Source organism: Lagenorhynchus albirostris, chromosome 11 (assembly GCF_949774975.1).
Source record: "Lagenorhynchus albirostris chromosome 11, mLagAlb1.1, whole genome shotgun sequence".
NCBI lineage: Eukaryota > Metazoa > Chordata > Mammalia > Artiodactyla > Delphinidae > Lagenorhynchus > Lagenorhynchus albirostris.
This window is the reverse complement of record NC_083105.1, coordinates 86,309,220-86,322,592: the sequence shown is the minus strand read 5'-3', so window position 1 is coordinate 86,322,592 and position 13,373 is coordinate 86,309,220. Positions and strand designations below refer to the sequence as shown.

General features: G+C 41.5%; 1 pseudogene; it reads right to left on the bottom strand.

Annotated features, from left to right (window-relative positions):
* Positions 1-12,356: 12,356 nt before the first annotated feature.
* The window catches only part of LOC132530010 (poly(A) polymerase type 3-like), a 131,533-nt pseudogene continuing 130,516 nt past the window's right edge, over positions 12,357-13,373 (bottom strand).

Here is a 13,373-nt window from a genome sequence, read left to right as displayed (position 1 = left end):
CTCCCTTACCTGAAAACAATATGCAGACTTTTTAGCATCACAGTTAAGGCCTAACTTAACCTTTCAGTCTCTTGTCACTCTCATCCTCTTCCTCTCTCCATGGTCCCACGTCTCGTGCCATCATATCAAGCTTTTTGCCTTTCCTGGTACATCCCCTTTTATAACATTGTACTTTATAGTATATAGTCTGTTCTTCCTCAGATATTCTTTGTCACATTTGTGGCTTGAATGTCACTCCCCTGGGGAAGCTTTCTTCAATCCTCTAGGCTGAGTTAGTTATTCCATTTTCCATGCTGGACCACCACTCTGTTCTTAGCTCTGTAATAGATTTTAAGGTGTTTTTCTTGGAATTTATGCTCTGGGTGGATGTGGGGCAGAAATATTGTCTTCAGCATCCATGCACATGACTCTAGGACCTACTGCAGAGCTTCACCCAGGGTGAAGGGGAAGGCAGTCAGTGAGTATGGCTCAGGCTCTGGGGCCAGACTGACCAGGTCTGATTCCTGGTCTGGCCACTTGCTAGCTGAGTGACTTCGGACACATTAATACACTCCCTGTACCTCAGTCTCCTTATGTTTAAATGGATATTGGTAATTAAACATAACTTACAGAGTTATAAAGATTGGTAAAAATAATGCATATAAATTGCTTCACACAGTGCATGGTAACCATATATGCTCAGTAATGCTAGGTATACCAGATATATATAAAATGAATGACTTCAGCATAACCCGTGTGTTTCCCAGTTAAATGATTATATTGTAGGCTAGTAGCCCCTGAGGGAAAAAGAAAACATCACTCACCACCTGTTTAGGGGATTCAAAGGGAACAACTCCCTAAGTGTAATTAAGGGAATCTGGGAATACTTTGATAGGACACGTACCATTTTATACCTCCATCCATGTCTAACCCGTACCCTTTAATGGGAAGCAAAGTCTCGGCACTTTATTTAGGGTGCCATCAGACCTGTTATGAATGGAGCCAAAGAGTTTGTTTTGAGGAATAAAGGACGTAGAGGATCTGAGGGAACCATTAATGAGCCCAGCTGCCATTTCACATGCAAGAAGGAGCAGGTTCACAGCACATGCTTCTCAGGGAGGGCAGGGAAAATGTCAAGGATTGTACTGGGAAGGTGTTGGAACATTTTGTGCGAATGTGGATATTTGGATGAAATGCCTCTAAGGCCCCAAGATAGCACCACAGGCTGTAAAGAGACGAGGAAGAAATAAGACAGAAGAGGAGTGTGCTTCTCCGTGGTGAGTATACATGCTGTATACAATTCGGACGGTACAGGGGTCAGTGGGATAAAAATGTTAGCTAATGCCATTAAAAAAAAAAAAACAGGGGCTTCCCTGGTGGCGCAGTGGTTGAGAGTCCGCCTGCCGATGCAGGGGACACGGTTTCGTGCCCCGGTCCGGGAAGATCCCACATGCCGCGGAGCGACTAAGCCCGTGAGCCATGGCTGCTGAGCCTGCGCGTCCGGAGCCTGTGCTCCGCAACGGGAGAGGCCACAACAGTGAGAGGCCCGCGTACCGCAAAAAAAAAAAAAAAAAAAAAAAAAAAAAGTAAAAAAAAAAAAAACAAAAAAACAAAACCAGCATCACAGAAAAGCTATGACTAATTCACTCTGGATTTGACTTTCATTCTGCTGCTGTTACTGTTGCTTCTAGAATGATTAAACGAGACTGAGTTAATGGATTCTGTTTTACAGCATCGAGGAGGTCTGATACACTTGAAAACACCTCTGGTGCTAACGCAAAACAGAACTCCTATGGATATTCTAATATCTTCTTCTTCCTCTTCTTCTTCCTCTTCTTCTTCTTCCTCCCCTTCTCCTTCTCCTTCTTCTTCTTCTTCTTTTTGTAATTCATTGTACAGTATTAGAAAATTAAAATTAATACAGAAGGAGAGAGAAAGGATGGAAGGAAGGAGGGAGGGAAGGATATTTGGTCATAATTTCCACTCCCTTGCTCTCTTTCCTAAGACAGAAAGACATACTTAGCTACAGTTCATAAATTTTGAAAGGCTAATAAAAAAGAACTTCATGAAGTCCTGTGTAGTTTTTAAGCTTCTAGATTATACTTCATGGATGCCTTACCAAATTTACTAAAGTAAAATATAAGCTAGTGCCACCTTTATTTTGGCTTATTTTCTTTAAAGTTGAGGGACATGAAAACGTTAAGGTTTTAAGAGAGTTTGCTTATCTTTCTATCTCGATTAGCTTTTTAGATTTTTTACTTTCCTATTAGGTTTCTTAGCATCCTGCATTTGACCTAAAATCTTTAATTTGCCTATTATATCATATATAAAATAGTATGTATCCAGTTTTATAACTATAAATAAAATAAACATTCATATATATCACCCAATTAAAAAAATAGATCATTACTACTACACCTGTGGCTCCCGATATGCTCATTCCAAATTGTACCCTCATCCCTCCACTCCACACAATTTTTTAAAGTGTAAATTTCCCCACAAGGGGAGTTTTGTTGATGACACTAGCTTATTTCCCTCCCCGAAGAACAAAGCAACCAAATGAAGTGAACATAACCTCAAAATTGTATTGTCTTCATAACAAAACAAAGGATGAAGCTTAGATCTGGATCCCTTGGCCCTTTCTCTTATCTCCTCCCAGTTCCAAAGCTTGCATCTCTAAATATCCAGGATTCTTTTAGATCTACATTTGGGCTCAATACGTTCAAGCCTTAGTGCAATCTTCTTTGTAGTTTTAGCCTTTTCCTAGAAAAAACAGCTTAGTCTATGCTTACCATAGTCGCTCTGATTCCTGTTATAATGCTGCTTTCCCTGGGCATACTGAGGACCCTTGTCCTTCTTGTACTGTCATTTTGGGGGGCTGGCGTTGCCACCCTTCTTACAGAAAGTCCAGTGGATTTTAAAAATGTTCACCATGTTTGCAAGAGTGTTATTGGCATGAGAAGAAAAACACTCCATAAATTTTAAAAATGTTTTCCTTATCCTTTTAGTAACCCTAATATATATATATATATCTTAATCTTCTCTGGTTTTTTTTTTTTGCATTTTTAGATAAAATATTTTATTGCTGCTGAATGCTTTGCCAAGAAAATTTATAGAAAGCCAAAATTAGTTAGATTTGGTTAATAGGTTTTTCTTGAGGCAATCCTCAGAGAAAAAAGACAAAGGAGTTTTTATTTTGATAGTTGAAATTAGATGGTTAGATAGTAGAGAGGTATTAAATGTCTGGAAGTTTTTAGGCATGAATGTAGCTTTTTAAAAGAAAAATTTTGAAAAAAAAAAAAAAGAAAAATTTTGTGGAAATCTGAGTATATGTAGGTTTCTTATTTTGTGCTCTTTTTTTTTTACATTATTAATTCATTTAATAATCTTGTTTAAATTATTTTATAATCAACATCTACTATAGGTAAGATGTGTTTGTGTCTATCTAGTCATTTAAATATAAGAATGTCTTTCTTGGGAACTGAATATTAAAAACTCAGACCCTTCCTCGGAAAGTACATAGGATTATATGAGCATGCAATTTTTCTTTGTACCAGTGCTTATATAAGGAACCAAAGTAAGTTTTTATAAGTAACTTGTGAGTGAATTTGGAAGCAAAATTAGGAATAAAAACATCACAATTGTTTTGTCCCCTAACCCTTTGGACCATTGCTCTGTGAAGTATCACCTTAAGTTTCTGCTTATTATGTAGTGTCCTTCTTTGTCTCTTCTAATAGTCTTTGTTTTAAAGTCTATTTTGTCTGATATGAGAATTGCTACTCCAGCTTTCTTTTGGTTTCCATTTGCATGAAATACCTTTTTCCATCCCCTTACTTTCAGTCTGTATGTGTCTCTAGGTCTGAAGTGGGTCTCTTGTAGACAGCAAATATATGGGTCTTGTTTTTGTATCCATTCAGCCAATCTGTGTCTTTTGGTGGGAGCATTTAGTCCATTTACATTTAAGGTAATTATCGATATGTGTGTTCCTATTCCCATTTTCTTAATTGTTTTGGGTTCGTTATTGTAGGTCCTTTCTTCTTTTGTGTTTCTTGCCTAGAGAAGTTCCTTTAGCAGTTGTTGTAGAGCTGGTTTGGTGGTGCTAAACTCTCTCAGCTTTTGCTTGTCTGTAAAGGTTTTAATTTCTCCATCAAATCGGAATGAGATCCTTGCTGGGTAGAGTAATCTTGGTTGCAGGTTTTTCTCCTTCAACACTTTCAATATGTCCTGCCACTCCCTTCTGGCCTGCAGAGTTTCTGCTGAAAGATCAGCTGTTAACCTTATGGGGATTCCCTTGTGTGTTATTTGTTGTTTTTCCCTTGCTGCTTTTAATATGTTTTCTTTGTATTTAATTTTTGACAGTTTGATTAATATGTGTCTTAGCGTATTTCTCCTTGGATTTATCCTGTATGGGACTCTCTGTGCTTCCTGGACTTGATTAACTATTTCCTTTCCCATATTAGGGAAGTTTTCAACTATAATCTCTTCAAATATTTTCTCAGTCCCTTTCTTTTTCTCTTCTTCTTCTGGAACCCCTATAATTCGAATGTTGGTGCGTTTAATGTTGTCCCAGAGGTCTCTGAGACTGTCCTCAGTTCTTTTCATTCTTTTTTCTTTATTCTGCTCTGCAGTAGTTATTTCCACTATTTTATCTTCCAGGTCACTTATCCGTTCTTCTGCCTCAGTTATTCTGCTATTGATCCCATCTAGAGTACTTTTAATTTCATTTATTGTGTTGTTCATCGTTGCTTGTTTCATCTTTAGTTCTTCTAGGTCCTTGTTAACTGATTCTTGCAATTTGTCCATTCTATTGTCCATTCTATCTCCAAGATTTCAGATCAACCTTACTATCATTATTCTGAATTCTTTTTCAGGTAGACTGCCTATTTCCTCTTCATTTGTTAGGTCTGGTGGGTTTTTATCTTGCTCCTTCCTCTGCTGTGTGTTTTTCTGTCTTTTCATTTTGCTTATCTTAGTGTTTTTGGGGTCTCCTTTTATGCAGGCTGAAGGTTCGTAGTTCCTGTTGTTTTTTGTGTCTGTCCCCAGTGGCTAAGGTTGGTTCAGTGGGTTGTGTAGGCTTCCTGGTGGAGGGTACTAGTGCCTGTGTTCTGGTGGATGAGGCTGGATCTTGTCTTTCTGGTGGGCAGGTCCACGTTTGGTGGTGTGTTTTGGGGTGTCTGTAGACTTATTATGATTTTGGGCAGCCTCTCTGCTAATGGGTGGGGTTGTGTTCCTGTCTTGCTAGTTGTTTGGCATAGGATGTCCAGCACTGTAGCTTGCTGGTCGTTGAGTGAAGCTGGGCGCTGGAGTTGAGATGGAGATCTCTCGGAGATTTTTGCTGTTTGATATTATGTGCAGCTGGGAGGCCTCTTGTGGACCAGTGTCCTGAAGTTGGCTCTCCCACCTCAGAGGCACAGCACTGACTCCTGGCTGCAGCACCAAGAGCCTTTCATCCACAGGGCTCCTTAATTTGGGATGATTCGTTGTCTATTCAGGTATTCCACAGATGCAGGGTATATCAAGTTGATTGTGGAGCTTTAATCCGCTGCTTCTGAGGCTCCTGGGAGAGATTTCCCTTTCTCTTCTTTGTTCTCACAGTTCCCAGGGGCTCAGCTTTGGATTTGGCCCCGCCTGTGCGTGTAGGTCGCCGGAGGGCGTCTGTTCTTTGCTCAGACAGGACGGGGTTAAAGGAGCCGCTGATTCGGAGGCTCTGGCTCACCCAGGCCGGGGGGTAGGGAGGGTCACGGAGTGCGGGGCGGGCCTGCAGCGGCAGAGGCCGGCGTGACGCTGCAGCCTGAGGCGCGCCGAGCGCTCTCCCGGGGGAGCCGTCCCTGGATCCCGGGACCCTAGCAGTGGCAGGCTGCACAGGCTCCCCGGAAGGGCGTGTGGCTAGTGACCTGTGTTCGCACACAGGCCTCCTGGCTGCGGCAGCAGCGGCCTTAGCGTCCCATGTCCGTCTCTGGGCTCCGCACTCTTAGCCGCGGCTCGCGCCCGTCCCTGGAGCTCTCTCAAGCAGCATTCTTAATCCCCTCTCCTCGTGCACCAAGAAACAAAGAGGGACGTAAAAGTCTCTTGCCTCTTCGGCAGGTCCAGACCCCTCCCCGGACTCTCTCCCGGCCAGCCGCGGCGCACCAACGGCCTGCAGGCTGTGTTCACGCCGCCAACCTCAGTCCTCTCCCAGCGCTCCGACAAAAGCCGGAGCCTCAGCTCCCAGTCCCGCCCGCCCCGGCGGGCGAGCAGACAAGCCTCTCGGCTGGTGAGTGCCGGTCGGCCCCGATCCTCTGCGCTGGAATCTGTCCGCTTTGCCCTCCACACCCCTGTTGCTGTGCTCTCCTCCACGGCTCCCAAGCTCCCCCACTCCGCCTCCCGAAGTCTCCACCCGTGAAGGGGCTTCCTAGTGTGTGGACACTTTTCCTCCTTCACAGCTCTCTCCCGCTGGTGCAGGACCCGTCCCTATCCTTTTGTCTCTGTTTAGTGTTTTCTTTTGCCCTAACCAGGTACGTGGGGGGTTCCTTGCCTTTTGGGAGGTCTGAGGTCTTCTGCCAGCGTTCAGTAGGTGCTCCGTAGGAGTTGTTCCACGCGTAGATGTATTTCTGGTGTATCTGTGGAGAGGAAGGTGATCTCCGCGTCTTACTCTTCCGCCATCTTCCCGGAAGTCCCAATCTTCTCTGTTTTAAACTCTTTTTGCAAAAGGTTTTATTATATACTTTTTTGTGCCTTGATTAATTTAAAGATATTTAAAAGATATTCTCTTGATTTTTTTCCTGAGTTTTAAAGTTTTGTTGTTAACATTTTAATTATTTTTTATTTGCATACCAGTTTTCCTAGAACGATTTAATGAATGATCCACCCTTTCCCCAGTGATCTATAATGTCAGATCTGAAATAAATCAGGTTTTCATAAATGCCTGATTTCTATTATAGTCCATTGATTTGTTTTTCTGTTCCCATACCAATGCCACACTCTCTTAATTATTATAATTTTTATTCAAAATTTTCCTGTGTGGTAAAGCACCTGGCTCTTCCTTTTCAAGAGTGTTTGGGCTATTCTGAGCTGTTCACATTTCCATATGATTTTCCCCCAACATTTTATTATGAAAAGTTCCAAGAATGAAAAGAAGTTGAAAGAATTTTATAGCAAACAAACACCCATGAACCCACTACTTAGATTCTATAATTAACCTTTTGCCATATTGCTTTGTCGCATAAATGTCCATCTCTCTATTTACCCATTAATCTACATATGATTTAAAAATTAGCTTTTAGTGTTCCATAAAACCTACTGAACTGTGATTAGAATTAAATTGAATATACAGAACATGTTAGGGATAACTGATATGGTTAGAATACATACATGTTCATGTAATCCATGAACATGGTATGTCTCTCATTTATTTAAGTCATCTTTCATGCCTTCCAGTGAAGTAATATATTTTTCTTCTTGGAGATCTTGCAAAGATTTTGTGAAATTTATTTATACAACTCTTTTTTTAAGTTTTGATTTTTAAGGGGGGTATTTTTAGAAGTTGTGTATTGTAAATGTTCCTGGTGTGTAAATGTACAATCAACTTTTTAATATGGATTTTAAAACTAATAATCTTATCTCTAGCTACCTTGTTAAAATGTCTTAATAGTGGGCTTCCCTGGTGGCGCAGTGGTGGAGAGTCTGCCTGCCGATGCAGGGGACACGGGTTCGTGCCCCGGTCCAGGAGGATCCCACATGCCGCGGAGCGGCTGGGCCAGTGAGCCATGGCCGCGGAGCCTGCGCGTCTGGAGCCTGTGCCCCGCAACGGGAGAGGCCACGGCAGTGAGAGGCCCGTGTACCGCAAAAAAAAAAAAAAGTCTTAATAGTTCTAACACTTTACCTATATAATTTTTTTTTGAGTTTTCTATGTATACAAGCATAAAATGATGGCTGTTGACTTTTCCTGTTTAGTTCTCATGTTTTTGACTTATTTTCTTTTTCTTATTTTACTGGTTCAGATATCCTGTATAATGTGAATAGAAATGGTGATATCAGGCTTTTGCCTTTTTTCTAATTTTAAAGTTAATGCTCTAAAAGTTTCACTATTGTGTTGATGTTTGCTGTAGGTTTTATTTGAGGGTGGGGTAGATGTTTTTGTTTGTTAGCAAATTTGGAATTTATTTTTGAAGCAAATTAAGACTTTCCATGCAGTTCTGAATGTTTTGGGATTTTTTGTTGTTGTTGTTGTTTTGTTTTGGGATTTGAAGCAATGATTTGAAACTATGAGAGTTACTTTTTTAAAAAAAATTTTATTTATTATTTTTGGCCATGTTGGGTCTTCGTTGCTGCACGCAGACTTTCTCTAGTTGTGGCGATTGGGGGCTACTCTTCATTGAGGTGCATGGACTTCTCATTGAGGTGGCTTCTCTTATTGCAGAGCACGGGCTCTAGGCACAAAGACTTCAGTAGTTGCAGCACTCGGTCTCAGTAGTTGCGGCATGCGGGCCCTAGAGCACACGGGCTTCAGTAGTTGTGGCTCACGGGCTCCAGAGCACAAGCTCAGTAGTTGTGGTGCACAGGCTTAGGTGCTCCGCGGCATGTGAGATCTTCCTGCACCAGGGATCGAACCCATGACCCCTGCATTGGCAGGCAGATTCTTAACCACCGCGCCAACAAGGAAGTCACAAGAGTTACTTTTTAATGAGGATAAAATTTCTCAAGGGAAGATCTCTCTTTCATACTTTTATTTTTAACCACTCAGTAAGCAACCACTCCCCACTGCCATCTTTGCCCTCAGCTTAACGTTGCATGAGCACTCAATAAATACCCATTGATTAATGCCAAGGATTTATATGCTTCTAGTCCTGGGATTTGATGGTTCATTTTGCATGAAAAACTTTTGCCAATTTGCTTTATTCTTGTTCATTCTAAAGCTGATATGTTGCTTGAGTCAAACTGTAGATGTCCTTTTGCTTGTCTTTATCTCATGCACAGCAAAAACAAAAGCAAAAACAAAAATAGGGAGGAGGAAATTTTTAGTTCTCTTAGTAATTCAGAATTTCTGTGAGTTTCATATAGAACTCTTTTCCCAATAAAATTCTTAACATCCAGCAGTGACCACAGGTTAGAGTCAAGGTATCTAAATTGAGATAAGTTGGTAGTATGGGAGAAAACTGGGAATATGACTATTCTGAACTCTATTTTGGTAGTGGTCATAGGCAAAAATTTTTTTTCTTTGTCTAAGTCTCCATGTTAGTCAGCTGTTGCCAAAATAATGCCACATCCCAATCTGCCCAGAACTCAGCAACTTACACAGCATTCATTTTCCTGGCTCATGGTCCTGCAAGTTTGTTGGGTCATATCTGCTTGAAGATGCTCGTTGGTTGACCTTGGCTCTAGGTTTCAGGTTGAGTTTAGGTCTGCTCCATATGTTTCTTCATTCCTCTTGAACCAACAACAATCTCAAGAATTCAGGATGACAAGTCAAATTACACAAACACATCTGTGTTACATGTGCTAACAACCCATTAGTCAAAGTAAGTCACATGGCCAAGCCCAACATCAATGGGGTAGAGAAATATACTCTGCCCTCTATAACGTGCCGTGAGGTTGCATAGCAGAGAATGGGAATGAGTGAACACCCAAGAACAATAATCTAATCTACCACAGTCTTTCATATATATGTGATGATTAAATGAGCTAACATATAGAATGTGCTTAAGGCATAGTAAATGCTCAGTAGGGTTGCCTATTATTATTGTTATTATTTTATGTAAAACAAAGCAATCAAACTAGCTGATCTTCAGAGTACTTGATATATCTAAATTTTTGCTTTCCATTTACCACTTAAGATTCCTTCTTTTTCCTCACTTTGCTCCCCTGTTCTTTCCCTATTGTAGTAGAAATAACAATAATATGGCTTTAGTCAATAAATCTCTTTGGGGGCTTCCCTCGTGGTGCAGTGGTTAAGAATCCGCTTGCCAATGCAGGGGACGTGGGTTTGAGCCCTGGTCGGGGAAGATCCCACATGCCACAGAGCAACTAAGCCTGTGCGCCACAACTACTGAGTCTGTGCTCTAGAGCTCACGAGCCACAACTACTGAAGCCCGTGCGCCTACAATCCATGCTCCGCAACAAGAGAAGCCACTGCAAGGAGAAGCCTGCGCACTGCAACAAAGAGTAGCCCCTGCTTGCCGCAACTAGAGAAAGCCCGAGTGCAGCAATAAAGACCCAACGCAGCCAAAGAGAAATTTAAAAAAAAAAGTCTTTGGTATTTTTATGATTATAGTCTTGTAATGTTTAATACTCTCAGAATCTTTATCTGTGTGAAATTCAGTGCTGCATCTGGTGGAAGAAACATTGGCTGTTTATTTTCTCTTCTGTGTCTGCACTGGTTGAATGTTATATCGTGCAGATAACTGCTTTTGATTCAAAGAGGCAACATGATTTCAGACCTAATTACTACAGAAGTAATTGCTCCTTGGCAAACGGGACCTGCCAGTCTGCCCAGATTTCAAATGTCAAAGGGTCAAGTGAATGCAGGGCATGTTCAGATCCTCTAATGGAAATTCATTGCCCTTCTCAGTTTGGCAGCCTAAAAGACTAGGATTTTAGCCACCCGAATGTAAAAGGGAACTCTTTAAATCCCTGAGGCCGCAAGACAATAGAAGCACTGCATGCCAAGTGAGGTGCAGCCTCACTTAGACACATTTTGAGAAGATGGTAGTTATGGACTGATTTTGCAGATCATCTGGTGCCAGTCTATGAAAGAAGTTGGAGAGATTGAGAGGACTTTGTTGGAGATATAAGAGACGACTCTTTAGAGAGAGTTTTTAGTATGTTGCTCATCCCCTTTCCTCATGGAGATGAAGTAGGAGAGGCTTCTTCTTGCTTTAAGTCAAGCAAAATATGCTTCAAAGGAATACATTGGTTTCCTGTTGTTCACGGGGCAGAGTTGACCGATGTCTGACACATGCTTTAAGCACCTAAAAGCAAGATTCTCTGGTTAGAGCTCCCTGCTTGGATGATGGGACAGAGAATGACATGAGTCTTTTCCATGGATCAAATGTGGGCCACCTGTGAGAAAGAAAGCTGGTCTTGGACTGCCTTGAATCCTGCCCAAGCACTTGGGGCGGGTAGGGCAAGAGAGCTCATTGAGAAAGGCGGCAGGAAGTCAGGAGCTGCTGCAGGACCTGTGAGCCAGGAGCCAGAGCAAAGCGATTTTCCTAGTTCTGTGTGTGACAGGTCTCAGTGAGGGCACGAGCTCCACAAAGAACACTCATGCACCTCATGAGTGAGTCAGCTTTACACAGTAGCCAGCCAGAGGGAGCCAGTGGCAGATTGCATCGGTTTTAGTCAGGCAAGACCTCCTCTCTGTGTCCTTACCTCTTCTCCCTTCCCTCTCCTGACCCCAGTTCCACCTTCAATCTTGCGTAGGGGAGAGGAAGCTGACTGAATGAGATGGAGGAAAGGGAGAAGCAAGAGGGGAAATTGAGAAAAGGTTGAATGTGTGGGTCCCCATTGGGAGTGCAGGTCCGAACAGGGGGAGGAGGGAAATTTTAGCTTTAAATTCTGTAATTTTGACTTTCAATTATGAGACTCTTTTTCAGACAAAACGACTTTCTAATCTGAGAATGCCTGCAAAAACTAATTCCATCTTCCCAGAATTTCTTTCGGGAGCAGAGGAAGCATTAACCCCATAGAATGAACCAAAATTGAGGGTGTTGAAGGAAACAGTGGTTCTATAATTGAATCCTACTAGTTTTACATGTTCACACTTGAAGAGAGGAAGCTTTTTGTTTTTGTTTTTTCTCCAAGCAGTTCCATGATTCTTTATTCCAAAGAGCATCAAGGGATCACATCCACCCTGAGTACTTCACCCTCCATCCACTAGGAGGCATGAAGAAACCTGTGGGTGGGAGGAGAGGATATATGTAAACTGAAAATCCACCCAAATGATTGCTTCCCTGTCCAACACCCTTATTTAAAAATTTCTCCCAGAGGTAGACCTCACACTTCTTTAAATGGTTCCCCTGTCATCTGGAAAAATTCTTTAAAATTACAGATTCTTATGCTGTATCATAGACCCACTGACTCAGAATCTCTGGGGGGTTTAGGAAGAATCTTACAAATCTTGCAGGTGATTGTGGTCCACTGGGTTATAAGGTTTGGCATTTTGGAGGATGGATGAGATATTTTGAGAGTGCTGGCATCTGCAATGAATATATTGCTCTAAAAAGACCAAGTATTCTGGTGAAAGGAGTGAGGCTTCAAGAGTTTCTGCTATGTATTCTTTTAACAAAATTTATGTTTAAACATTTAGATTGCTATTTTAAGTGACTAGATAAATGTTAGCGTGTTTATTGGGTTGGTCTTTTCCCACTATATTGGAACATTACCTCTATTATAGTGGCTTCTTAGCCATCTGGTAATTCTGTTGATGGGAGCTAAAATGGAAAACAGAGGGCACTATTAGCCCACAACTCCAAAACATAACAGTTGTTTGATTTTCCACCAATCTTGCCAAAAGTAGGCCAATGACAATATTGTTTCTAACCCACATGCCTCCCTCAGGCCAAGTTGGAAACCCATCTCTTGTGGCAGAATAAGTCTGTCACTGATGGAAAAGAATCAGTAGGTTAAAAAATAAAGATCAGGTCCAGGAGTTTTGCCAGCATCAAGAATGTGCTTCATCAATAGGACAGGGTATAGGATAACGATCATTCTAATTTTCTTTGTCTTTTGCTTTGGAACTCTTTGCTGTTGTCGAATAAGGACCAAATGAAATGCACTACACTGCTTTATTAGTGTTCTCTTAGCCAGTATGTTAATGATTTTTCCTGACAAATGTCTGCGAGGAGCGGTATTAGAGTAGCCTGATTTATGGCTACTTCACTTTGCAAGTCAAATGCTCAGGATAGCACAAATAGAGGAATATTTTAAGTGCCAAAAATATGAAATGTTAAACTTATTTCTGAGTGATTTTATTTTTGTTCTTGATTTAGAAGCATTAATATATTTTCTTGACAGCTGAACAGCGAGGGGGATGTTTTGGCTGGTGTAAATACCTATAGGCTGAAGAAGAATGCATTTATCTACTTACTGAGTTTGGGTATATTGTTGAGTTGAGGAATTTTAGATAAGGCACCCTCTTTACCTAATCAAAGCACTGGAGGACAGTAGGATGGGGAATGGCATTTTATTGTTCTTAGTTCGAAGAGGAGTGCTTTTTTGAGTGGTGAGGGAAAGAATGTGATAATCATTCTCAAACGACTGAAGGTTTATCATAGGGAAGAATTCTGTGATGCCCCAGGGGGCAGACTTAGAGCCTTCTCCCTCAATCCCCATATTGGACTGGTCAAAAAGTACTGATGATGATTTTACTTCCTTACCTCTGAAATCTGTTGGTTCATCTCTTCCTCACACGTATCACC